The 12637-nt window shown below is 55.4% G+C and overlaps 1 pseudogene across 1 annotated transcript in view; it reads left to right on the forward strand.

The window, feature by feature from the left end:
- The window catches only part of LOC307061585 (phosphoethanolamine/phosphocholine phosphatase-like), a 160204-nt pseudogene extending 149547 nt beyond the window's left edge, over nt 1-10657 (forward strand). The window contains exons 3-6 of the transcript in view: nt 3924-4014; nt 6890-7768; nt 8637-8708; nt 10505-10657. The product of the transcript in view is annotated as a phosphoethanolamine/phosphocholine phosphatase-like (transcript). The remainder of the gene's footprint in view (nt 1-3923; nt 4015-6889; nt 7769-8636; nt 8709-10504) is intronic.
- The last annotated feature ends 1980 nt before the right edge of the window (nt 10658-12637 follow it).

The following is a 12637-nucleotide window of genomic DNA, read 5'->3' on the forward strand; positions in this document are numbered from 1 at the left end:
CAGTGCTTTAGTTAGGGCCAGTGTCAGGGCCTGAGTTAGGTGTAGTGTCAGGGCCTTAGTTAGGGACAGTGTCAGGGCCTTAGTTAGGACTAGCGTCAGAGCCTGAGTTAGGAGTAGTGTCAGGGCCTTAGGACTAGCGCCAGGGCCTTCTGTTACGTACAGTGTCAGAACCTGAGTTAGGAATAGTGTTAGGGCCTTAGTTAGGAACAGTATCAAGCCCTGACCTAGGAGAAGCATCTAGGCCTTAATTAAGGACAGTGTCACGGACTTGGGACTAAATTCAGGGCCTGAGTTAGGCGCAGCATCAGGGCTTTAGTTATCATCAGAGGGAGGACATTAGCTAGTGACAGGGTCAGGTTAACATCTAGGGATCGTGTCACGACGTTAGTTACTGAGAGTACCAGGGCCATTTTTAGAACCAATGTCAGGGCTTCAGGTAGGGACAGCGTGAGAGCCTGACTTAGGGAGAGTGACAGGGCCCGAGTGAGGCCTAGTGTCATGCCCTTAGCTGGGGACACTGTCAGGTCATGACTTCGGAGGAGCATCAGGGCCTTTGTAGGATCAGTATTAGGGTCTTAGTTAAAAACATGATCAGGGCCTGAGTTAGGGTTAGGGTTAGGGTTAGTGTTGGGTTAGGGTTAAGTTTAGGGTTAGGGGTTAGGGTACGGCTACAGGTTAGGGTTAGGGTAGGGGTTAGGGTACAGGTTAGGGTATGGGTTAGGGTACGGGCTAGGGTTAGGGTACATTTTATGGTGTGGAGCAAGGGTGTCCTGAAGGGAGTGGCTTGGGGTCAGGAGGCAGTGTAGACTGTTTCGTGGGAGAGTCTTGCACGCCTGTGACATTTCGTTCTCGGGGTCAGCACGGCAGCGCGGATCCACCATCTGCCCATTTCTCTGTTCCTTCATCGCTCACTCATTCCCTTGCTCATTCGTTCATTGACCCTCTCGATCCGCGACTTGAGCAGTTACTAAGGGTGTACTGTCTGCAGCAAAACACAGGACGCAGAGGGCCCGAGAGATCTGGCCGTCGGTAAGACTCAGGCCTGCTCAGCGCATCACTCACGGTGAGCCCGGGAGTGAACTGTGCACCAGGGCGGGGGCTCCAGGGGGACGAGAAGACCATGGAACTGGGGTGCTGCCGCTTCCCGCCTCCTCTCCCTCAGGCTCCCTGGCCTGCCCTCATCCCTGTGGCGCAGCTCTGTGATTGGTCACCCTTTGTGTGGTAGAGGCCTGGAGGAGATGGTCAGTGTCCTCATGGGAGGATCCTGCTGCCCACAGAGCATCTGGGACTCTGAATCCAAGTTCAGCAAGGGGAATACTCTGGAGCTTTCTGACCCTCCAGGCCCCAAAAGCCTGGGAGCTTGGCTGGGCTCCTGTATCCACTTCTTATGCATTCTTTCTGGATCCCCCATCCCATCACAGTGAGGATCCAGAAGGTGCTGTGTGAGGCCCTTTCCAGTCTGGGCAGCACCAGGGCCCTGGGGCTCTTCCAGGCCCAGAGCATCTGTGTGTGTGTTCCAGTGCAGTGAAAAATTGACAGTTTTCACACAGTGTAGAACAAGCCTGGCTGTTATTTATGGTTCGTGTTGTATGTGATTTTTCATGGTCTTGGAGAGTCCTATCATTTTTTGATGCATCAGCACATTTGCCCACAACACATGCTTGAGTCCCCAGGCTCAGGGGGTATCCTGGGCTCTCTGGTCAGGAAGGCCCAGTCAGACTGAGGGGAGACTGACCACACCCAAGGCCTGGTCCTTGTCAGGCAGAGGGCAGGAGAGAGTCCAGTTGAGGCAGGATTGAGGCTCATTCCAGGAGGGTCATCCTGACTGTGGTCTAAAGAGATGCTGCTGCTTTTGGGAATATTTTTTTCTAGAGGAGAAAAACAGAGATGTTGTATAGAGCATGACTTGGACTAACAGACAAAGGTAAGTCTGTGCAGGCCTGCGAGAGGGGATCATGTCTCCCTGATCTTCATGGACTGTAGACCCAGCACCTCCCCAATCAGCCCCAGGTGGAGCAGCATTAAGACATACAAGAAGTGGACTTGGGTCAGACTGCAGCTTTGTGATTGTGCACAGAGATGGCTGACTGTTTCCCAACTCCAGGGTTCTAGAACTGGAGCCTCTGGAAGGCATAGGCATTCAGGAATATGGTGAAGTGCTTATGGAAGAGTAGTTAGCAAAATGTAAGCCTCAGCCCACAGCAAGATACCATGCAAGATAACACAAGACCCCCAGTCCAGAAGTAGCGCAGACATGACCTGCAACTGACACTCAGACTTGCTTCTCCCACGAGGGGCTGGGGCAGCGGAAGGCTCAGCTGAGGAAGCTGAGCAGGCTGGGTCTGTACCCCACGACTGGGCAGGGCAGAGCGTGCTTGAGCCTTCAACTAGCCTCTGTGACAGATGCAGGGCTGTGACCATCTTTATTTCCCAGGGACCATCTGCTGTCTCCTCGTTCTTGGGGAGGGTGAAACAAAAACAAACTTTATGAAATTTCCTGAGCTTTTGTATGTATGTGTGTGTATTACATGAGTGTGCACAAGCACGTGCATGTGTGTGCTGTCTGTGCACAGGTCTGTGTACACCCGAGTGCATGTGAGTGTGTTTATGTGCAGGCAGACACATATGTGTGTATGCACATGTTTTTGCATGTGCAGCACATGTGATTGCATGTGTGTGACTGCAGTCCATCTTTGCCTGTGTGTGTGTACATGTGTGTGAATGCAGGTATGCTCGGGCGTGTACGTGCACATATGTGTGTACACGTGCGTGCTATGGGGGGATGAGGAAGGCATGGAGTTGTTGCTTTCTGGTGCCGCCTTCCCCCACCCTCCCTTTTGCTGTTGCCTCAGCACTTTGTGGTGAAGTGTAGAGACTCAAAAGGAGGACCACTACCCGCTACCGTGAGTGATATGCCTGCTCATCCTCACGGTCATCCATCTGTCCAGTAAACACCCCTGAGCCTGTGCCATGTGCTGGGGCCTGGGGTCCACAGTGAAGCAGGCGCATGCTCTCAGCTGTGCTCAGCCCAGCCAGGCGTGGGACAGAGGAGCTGCAGGCCAGGTGTGTCTGTGGAGGGAGAGGTTACCTCTGGCTGGTGGGTCAGCGGAGGTGGCAGCTGAGCTGAACCGAAGGAGCGGGGTGGACGGAGCTCGCTCTAGAGGAGGGTGGGGGCAGGGGGCAGGGGAAGGGGCTGGGTGCCTGGCTCATGGGGAGGACGCATCGCAGAGGGGCTGCAAGGGTGGCCAGACAGCTAGCTTTGACTTTGTTTTATAGACAGAACAGTTTTGGAACCAGAGTGACAGGATCAGGCCCACACATTTCCTCTGGTGGCGGCTGAGGGGTTTGATGGTAGAAGGGAGGAGCTGGGCCGAGGAACAGGGGTGACGGTAGGGGCTGTGCCTCCACCAGGCTTCCAGCCTCTTTTTTGTGGTCCCTTGGGTCCACAAGGTTAGCACGCACCTTGCGTGAGGCCGGAATGGGGCTTCCTCTTCATTCCCTCTTTCCCAGAAGTAAACGCAACACAGTTTGGAGTTGGTGAGACTGAGGGGGCCATCTTTCAGGAAAGGCAAGCATCAGCGTTGGCTGGGGTGCCCACCCGGAGACAAAGGGGACCCTTAGCCAGACCCGCAGACCCCGGGGAAGGACACAGTGTGCTCAGAGAGGCAGGGATAGTCAGGAAAGCCAGGTGTGCAGAGAAGGCTCGGCCAAGGGGGCCCTGGGGGCTCAGACACTCAGGAAGTGAGGGGAGGGACGGCCAGACAGCCGTGAACTAGGCCCAGGGGTCGACGGACCAATGGTCGTGCTGTGTGCAGGGTGGACACACAGGGCCAGAGGCTCTTCTGTAGGGAACGTCTCCTGGCTGCAGTGGGCTCTGGAAATTGTCTGCGGGTTGCCACGCCTTCTGGGGCTCTCCGGCCCAGGCCCCAGCCGGGAGCTGCCTGTCCAGCCTACCCCGGCTCCACCTCCAGACTGCGCAAGGCTGGGCGGGCGGGATGGGCTCCTCGTGCCTCGGTTGCCATGACCTGTAACGTTTCCTTTCCAGTTGCCAGATTCATTGTAAGGATATATTTACAGTTTCTTGCATTGTCTTGCACCACCCGTTGACTTAGGGAAGAACTCTCCTAGTAGGTTGGCCTGCAAGGTGTGCTACTTCAGAGCTTCCATCTGACATACTCTTCCCTGCCCGAAATGCAAACACAGCACACACTCCCTGCCTGATTTGGGAATGATGACACCTCACCTCTCACCCCTCCTGCCGTCTCCTGCCCGCACTCCAATCTCAAGGACACTTCAGTTCCACATCTGACTCCTGACCCCTCCAGCTAGTTGGGGACAGGCAGCCTCATGAGACAGTGTGCACACAAAGTTTTCTGGCCGGGCTGTGAGGATGGGGACCAGGTCCCACCTGTGCCAATGAAGCAGGCGTCTCACCTGGATTTGTCTCCGGGCTCTTGAAGGTGGACTGAAGGTCAGACAGGCGGGGTGTGGGCGCAGGTAGACCAGGAGCAGCTGCCCATCTGGTCAGGAGAGTCCAACAACCCAGGGCTTTCTGGTTCCTGGGGGGAGGAGAGGGCAGAGGCAGTGGGGGCCCAAAGACAGGTCCTGCTTCACCTCTGGATGGAGCCACTCAGCTGAGCCCAGGTTTTGAGGGATTAGAGTTAAAGGATGCAGGCTAGAGGGTCAGGGTTAGAGGATCAGGTTAGACGGTCTGAGTCAGGGTCAGGGTAAGGGTTGGGAGGTTTACAGGTCAAGGTCGAGTATCTAGGGGCTAGGGGTTAGGAGCCTTAGGGTTTAGGATTAGAGATTAGGAGGTTAGGGTTAGGGAGTGAACAGTAGAGATTTGGGCGTTAGGGTTAGTGGGTTAGTGTTAAGCACAGCTGGCGCACGGCCCCCCTAACCCCACACCTCTGAGTCCTGTAGGGTGGACAGGACTTGCCTGGGGTCACTCACGAGTGTGGGGCTCACCTGGACCGCTGGTTATCTACCCCCGTCCTGGAACCTGATGGCAGAAGAATGAAATGTCTGCTCTGGTCACTGACTGTTTCAAATCCAACTCAACCTCAGTCAACGGCTGTTAGGGCCTCAGAAGCCCACAGGGTTTCCTCCTACCATCTGAACTGGAAAGAGTAGTGCTGGCCCCACTTGGCCTGGGCAGCCCGGGTCCAGCACAGGCCTGACTGAGCTTACTCCATGGTCATGTTATGAATTTATACAGAACTTAGTGCAGCAACCTACCAGCCCCCAGGTGCTGCCTCCTGAGGGCTGGTGGGGCCCTCCTGGGACTGCAGGCATCCTTTGTCCCATCTGAGTGGGCATCAATAGACATCAAGTCTCAGGACGGCCCTTGACCTCTGACCATCCAGGCAGTCATCTATGGTCCTCCAGCTCAGGCCAGTCTGGTCCCTGTCAAGCCCCTGTGGCCAATTACTGAGCTGACCTTGCTGCTGGCAATTGAACAGCTACCTGGGCAGCACAGACAGCCCTTTGGGATGTTTCAGTTACTAACATGCATGTGGTTGAGAAAAGGGCCTCCCTCTCACAGGCTCATAGCCTGCCAAGCGAGGTGATAACCGTCTAAACATTCGAGTGTGTCCCTGACACAACAGCCATACGGCAGACCATGGCCTTGCAATCCTTTGGGCTTCCAGCTGTAACAAACTTTTGATATTCATACTCATTAAGAGTCAAAGATACGGGAGCAACTGGGCCACCCAATGGACAGTTTCACACTGAGGCTGCATGGTCTTGGAGAGCCACGTGCACCCATGTGGTCTCTGAAAGCTGCCAATGATGGATTCCATGATACGGCATAATCCTTGAGCCTCTCACTGCTTCATTGAGCAAGAATTTCCTAACCACCATAGCATTTAGTCTCTGCTCTTTGTAAAGGAGGGAGGAGACTGGATAAATGAGCAGTATTGTTCTTGGGGGATGGTTGAGTCATGTGGCCATGGGGCAGGTGTGACTCCTGGGCTCCCGCCACCAGAGACATCAAGGAGGGCTGTGCCTTTTGCAAGAGGAAGAGGTTCTTGCTGTTGTGGGCGGACAGCAAGAGCACTGGATGGGTGGCTGCAGCCCCTGACCCTAAATCAGCCCCTTCCTTCCTTGGCCTTCAGATCCCACAGCTGTGCAGTGGGCCGTCAGTGGTGTGGAATCTGCCGCTTTCCCCAAGCCAGCATCTGTTCTCATGCCAAAGTCCAGAACCTCAGCTTTCCTTTGGGAACTTCTTATCTGTTTCCAGTCCAAACAGTTCCAGAGGGCTGATGCTACCCACCTTGAAGATGGGCATATGATCCACATCTAGCCAATCCCATGTTCCATCCTGTGGGTGCTCTGATGGGTTCAAGGACGATGCTATGACCCAAAACCAGGCCAATGACGTTTATTTTATTTTAATTTTTGGCCATGCTGTGCACGCAGGATTTTAGTTCCCTGACCAAGGATCGAACCTGTGCCCCCTACATTGGGAGCACAGAGTCTTAACCACTGGACCACCAGGAAAGTCCCTTCCCCTCACTTTCAAAACTGCTATGGATTTAAAGCACACAAGATGGTTGTGATATGAGTGGCCTTTTCAGTATGACTTCTTTGACTTAGAATGTTTTCAATGTTTATCCATGTTGTAACATGGATTATCAGTGCTTCATTCATTTTTAAAATTGTGGTTAAAAATACATAACATGGGGATGGGGGGGCAAGTGGAGGGAACGGCCCAGATGCACACCATTCACGGACCCTCTGGACTGGAAGGACTCGTGAGAGCCGGAGCCCAGAAATCCGGGGATGGATAAGACGCAGCGTCCCCTCCAATTCCCGTGAGCACTCCTTGCTCCATCCTGCGCCCAAATACCTCAGCTCGGCCCTCTCCCCACTCTCGACACTCCAGACTCAGCCGGGACAGACCTCCGCAGCCGCCGCTCCCCGCCCTGCAGGAGGAGCTCAGAGGTCCTGTCCCGCTTTCCTCTGAGGGACTCTTTGGTGACCACAAAAGGATTTGGTCGCTCAGGACAAAGCTGGTAGAGGAGAGCGGGATGGCTGCGCCCGGTGTGCCACGCTTCCTCCTGACCTTCGATTTGGAGGAGACTATCGTGGACGAAACCAGCGACGACTCCGTCGTGCGCGCGCCGCGGCGGGCCAGCGGCTGCCTGAGAGCCTGTGTGCCACCTAGCGCGAGGGCTTCTACAACGAATACATGCAGCGCGTCTTCCAGTACCTGGGCGAGCAGGGCGTGCGGCCCCCGGACTTGCACGCCAACTACGAGGCCATCCCCCTGTCGCCCGGCACGGGCGAGCTGCTGCAGTTTGTGGCCAAGCAGGGCGCCTGCTTTGAGGTTATTCTCATCTCAGACGCCAACACCTTTGGCATGGAGAGTGTGCTGTGCGCCGCCGGCCACCACGGCCTGTTTCGCCACATCTTCAGCAACCCGTTGGGGCCCGACCCTTGGGGGCTGCTGGCGCTGCAGCCCTTCCACACGCACAGCTGCGCTCGCTGCCCCGCCAACATGTGCCAGCACAAGGTGCTCAGCGACTATCTGCGCGAGCAGGCCCACGACGGCGTGCCCTTCGAGTGCCTTTTGTATGTGAGCGACGGCGCCAACGACTTCTGCCCCACGGGGCTGCTGGCAGGCGGTGAAGTGGCCTTCCTGCGCCACCACTACCCCATGCACCGCCTTATGCAGGAGGCGCAGAAGGCCGAGCCCAGCTCCTTCCTCGCCAGGGTGGTGCCCTGGGAAATCTCCACTGAAGTGCGCCTATACCTGCATCAGGTGCTGAGGACGTGGCCTGCAGGGGCCACCTGGGCGGGGAGGGGGTGGGGCGGTGGGGGTCGGGAAAGGGAAAGCTAGTTTTATTACTCCCTTTCCCTTTCGTTTTGGTATATCCCTCCGGGATTTCCCGGAATCCCAGGTTGGTCCATTTGGGGACTGGAGGAGGGAGTTGGGAGCTGTCCCCATCTGTGCAGTTAACCCAGCTTGGCTGCCTCCCCCATTCCCACTGCAAGCGAATTCCGGAGTCTGGCCGCACCAGGGTGGCGCGCATATCTGAGCAGGCAGCAGTGTTTCCACAAACCTTGTCCTCCCAGCTGGGAGGACAGGGTTCCCTGTCAGGGTCAAGAAGGAACATGTCCCGCCGTGGTGCAGTTAACTGTTGCCTTGGGCTGCATGGCCTCCCTCCTCCAGTTTTCTGTCCAGGGGACCCAGGCCCCGAAATGCACCACCCCGACCTCCCCCGCACCGGACTCCTCGCAGAGAGAGGTGGCGCTCCTTGCTGATGGTCCGAGGCCTAGATCTTGCTTTACCTACTGTGACTACACTACACTCCTTGCCCCCCGCCCCCCCACCCTGTTAGCATCCCCACAGGATAAAAAGCTAGAGGGAATAGTCACCTCATGTTGGTGGAAAGAGGTAGCACACTGTTCCAGGGCTCGGTTCTGGCCAGCCAGGGACCTCACAGAGCCCGAAAATGTCTCCTTGCACCCCAGCCTCGTCTATGCAGCAAGAAACCATGGACTTAACCAAAGTCGCCGCACTGACTGGGCCTTTTGAGTCCCTCTCCTCCCGTATGGAACAGAAAGCCATGATGCTTTAAAGCAGAGCGAGTGGAAACCCAAGGCCCACCTCCCTCTTGTGGTTTCAGAGCTGTAAAGGAGGTGAAGGGGCGGAGGTGAGCGAGGTGTCTCACGCTGCCGTCTGGGGGGATGAGGGCGAGGTGATCTCTGCTCTCAGAGAGCCCCACCTAAGTGAGGGAGCTGGTCCCCACTCTTGGAGGAGTGCCCAGCCTGGGGAACCAAGACTGAATACATAACAAAGCAGGCAACAGGCAAAAGAGCAGGGTGCGGCCCACCTTCACAGAGGGGCACGGGTCTAGTGTGGAGGGCTCAGTGAGCACCAAGGAGATGGGAGATACTGCTGCTTAGGGCAGGCAGAGGAGGCTCAATGAGCGGGAGCCTTACAAGTGGGTTGCGTTTCAGTCCCTCGGCCCGCTAGCCCTGCAGGGCCCTCATCAGGAGATCATCAGAATTTTATTCAAAGTTGGCACTTGCAGCTGAGACCCTGTCTTGCATGGCGTAAGGGTTCCCTGTGGGTAAGGTCACGAAACTCCTTGGCTTCCAGTTTTTTCCTGTCTCCAGCAGGCCTCTGGGTACCTCCTCTGTCTTTACCAGGACGCCATCCCACTGCAATGGGGGGAAGGAACAGACACAGCTCACAGCCCAGGAGGCGTGCCGGACTGGTCCAGTGTTGACTGGAGCAGGCTTTGGTGTGGGACTCAAGAGGCTCACTCAAGGCGGTGCTTGGGTCAGCATCCCAGAGGTCCCAGGCTGTCAGCAGCTGGGCTGCACATAGTTCCCGGGGAAGAATCCAAACCCCTCTGAGCCGATGCCCTCACAGCAGCCATCGGAGTAGTGGCGGGTGATGCAGATAATGGTGCCCTCAGAGAAGGAGAGTTCATTGTCCTTCTGGCGGGTGTATGGGTACAGTGTCATTACTGCAGGGCGGGAGGAGAGGGGTGCCATGAGATGTGCCTCCTGCCCCGCCATAGGGATGCTTGTGCCCACATACTGGACTCTAGGGGGCAATGTGGGGAGTGGGGCAGGAGATGCCTTCTTCAAAGCCCCAGGACTCCTCCCAGCTGAGCTAATATTCAGTATCAGGCCAGCTGCTTCCCTCCTCTGTGGGGGTGCGGTGGCGTGGAATAAAAGGCTCCACAAGGGTGGCACAGGCCATCCCCTCCACTCCAAGAAACTTCAGTGTTTGAGAGCAGGGCCCCAGGATCTACCCATGTTTTGTAATCTGCTTTCAGCCCCCGTTCATCCTGGTCTTCCCACAATGTCTCTGGCAGGTGCTGGAGGTATTGTTCAGTAGGTGCTCTAGCAGGTGTTCAGTAAAGACAGTAACATTGAATAGTGTAGACTTCGCCGAGTGAGCCTTGGGCAAGTCACTTAGTTTAACCTCTCAGGTTCAGCTTCGTCTGTTAAATGGGAGTGTGAAGATCCTAGGAGGTTAAGTAAAAGTGAGAAAATGGATGAGAAGCTTTGACTCTGGGGTCTGGTATAAAGCAGGGGCTAAATTATGTTAAACCCCCCCACATAACATAACATTTACCATTTAAATCATTTTGAGCATACAGTTCTATGGCATTAACTACATTCATGTTGTACAAATATTCTCAGCATCCACTTCCGGAACTTACTCATTTTCCCTGTGGGAAATTTTGTATCAGTTTCTCTAAATTTTTGCCAACATTTGTTATTTTTAGCTTTCTTGATTGTAGGCCTTCTAGTGTGTGGAGGGGTCGGCGTTGTGGTGTTAACTTGCATTTCATCATGACTGATGATGATTAACATCTCTTCATGTGCTTGCTGACCATTTATATGTCTTATCTGGAGAAGGATCTTTCAAGTCCTTTTTCCATTTAAAACATTGGGTTGTTTGCTGAGTCCCACCAAACGCTCCTCCTGGTGGCGTTGGCGGTGAGTCCAGCCTGGAGCGGTCTCCGTGCCACAGGGGCCCATGCCCCGGGGCATCGTTAGCGGCCTCTCAGGAGAGGAGACGCCCGACCCCCGCCGCCCGTGCCTGGAGCGCCGAGATCATGCTGCACCGTGCGGACGCGGCACCGCCCGTGTGGGTCTTGCTCAGCATTGGCTGCAGGTCACCTGAGCGTGGCAGTGGTCTGCGTGCCTCTCCCGGAGGAGCGTGTCCCGGAAGTGGGCGTCCCAGCCAGAGCACACCTGGCGCGGGGCATCCTTGGGGCTCCTAGCTGTTAGCGCCACGTGAGCTGGCGGGGTTCTAGGAAGCCAGCGCCCGGCGGCTGGGAACGACCCATCCCGTGGGTCCTTGGCACCCCAGCGGCATCCGAGCGCGGAGCGGAGGGCTACGGACCACAGGTAAGGGGACGGGTTGGTGGGGGTGGGTGGAGGAAGGAACGAGGAATTACACCAGAGCTGTTTGGTACAGGGGCAGAAACAGAAAACTCAGACGTAGCACTGCAGAGGCCATGGGAGTTAAGTTGTAAATGCTGCTGGCTTTCAGTAGCCTGCAGCCATTCTCTTCCTGTAGCTGATGGGATACAAAGCTCTACTGGGTTCTTCGCACGGGATAGTCTTGTTTTGCAGAAATTCAGCTCAGAGCCATCCTTGATGTGTAAGTGTAAGGTCGGATCTTAACAAACGGCATCGCGAAACAGAGGAAAGCTTCAAGTGAGCTTTATTAGGGTGCGCTCCTGGGTGACGTTCACTGGTCCGAGAGAAAGGGGCCAGAGAAGTCGCACCCAGGCGAGGGTTGGGCAAAATTTTATAGGGGAAGAAGGGAAAGGAGTGTGGTGAATCTGGGAGGGTGAAGGGTATTCCTTATCTGGTGGTCTCTTCGGGTGTCGTGGCACTATCTGGTGCCGGTTACACCAGTCTTGGGACTGCTAGTCCTGTCCCTCGAAAGGCAGGAAGGCTGGGCTGGGTGGAAAGCCCCCAGGTCAGTTCCTGGAACTGGGTGGTCCAGAGAGTTTCGGTCCGATGCAACCTGTGAATCTGATTGCGTTCCCCTGCCTCGGGCCAGTTGGTTGGGCCGACATCTTTGGTGTAATGGGGCGGCGTTCTGATCTCTTGCTACTTCATGCTGAATGGGGGTGTCGAAAGGGGAGTCGGGCGACCAGAGGTCCAAGGCTTAGGGGAGACCAGTGGGAGGTTCTGTAGGAAGCAAGGTGTAAGGACCGAGGAACATTTGGTTTGTGGCCACCCGAGAGACTTCTTCCATGCACCGTCAAAGGAACGTAAGAAAACGGGGTAAACATGAGCAAGATACAGATGAGGATTAAGGGGCCTAAGATTGGTGTTAGCCAGGTATAGAGGGTGGATCGCCACCAATCGGGAATTGGGGAGGCGGACTGTTGGTGTTTGCGTTGGAGTTCTTCTCTTAAGCGATGGAGGGCGTTTACAGCAGCATTTCTCCCATAGGAAGAGGCAAGTACCTCCTTTGTTGGCCGTCAGGAGATCCACGGCTCATCGATTCTGGAGAGCGACTCAGGCTATGGAGGTGATTTGGCGCTGGAGAGAGGAGATGGAGGCGGCGGAGCCTTCAATGGCTAGCTGGAGTTTATGTTCTAAGTCGCGGGATGTTGAAACACTATGTGTTAGAGCTCCCCCCTCCTCCCGAGGCCTGCAGCGACCAGGGAGGAGGCGAGAGAGATACCTGCAACCAGAGGAAGAAAGATAGCTCTTTTCTGTCGGGTAAAGGGCGGCGTGATTAGAGAGGAAAATTCGGCTTGGGTATACAGTGTGAGTTGTGGGACGAGAGTAATGGGGATACATGGGAAGGGGGAGGAAGAATTGATCTCTTTTGTGAAGGAACCATTGCACCACAAAAACATGCCTGGTGGTGCTTCAATTGGTGTGTTTACCGTGAGGGATATGTTGCAAAGAAACCCAGTATCAGCTAGATTTGGGCGGCTGCTGTAACAGATGGTGAGATTTTTTTGAATCAGGGACTATGGGGACTTTTAACGGGGAAAAAGGTGGATTTGGGGATGTGTAGGAAGTAGAATTGAAGGGCTGGTCGAGTGGGACAGCAGCCAAGGGTGGCCGGCCAAGCGAGGCACATAGAAAGCAGTCGGAGATGTTACCTATTCCTGTGTGGTTTAGTATCTGT

Source organism: Hyperoodon ampullatus (assembly GCF_949752795.1).
Source record: "Hyperoodon ampullatus genome assembly, chromosome: 12".
NCBI classification, from domain to species: domain Eukaryota; kingdom Metazoa; phylum Chordata; class Mammalia; order Artiodactyla; family Ziphiidae; genus Hyperoodon; species Hyperoodon ampullatus.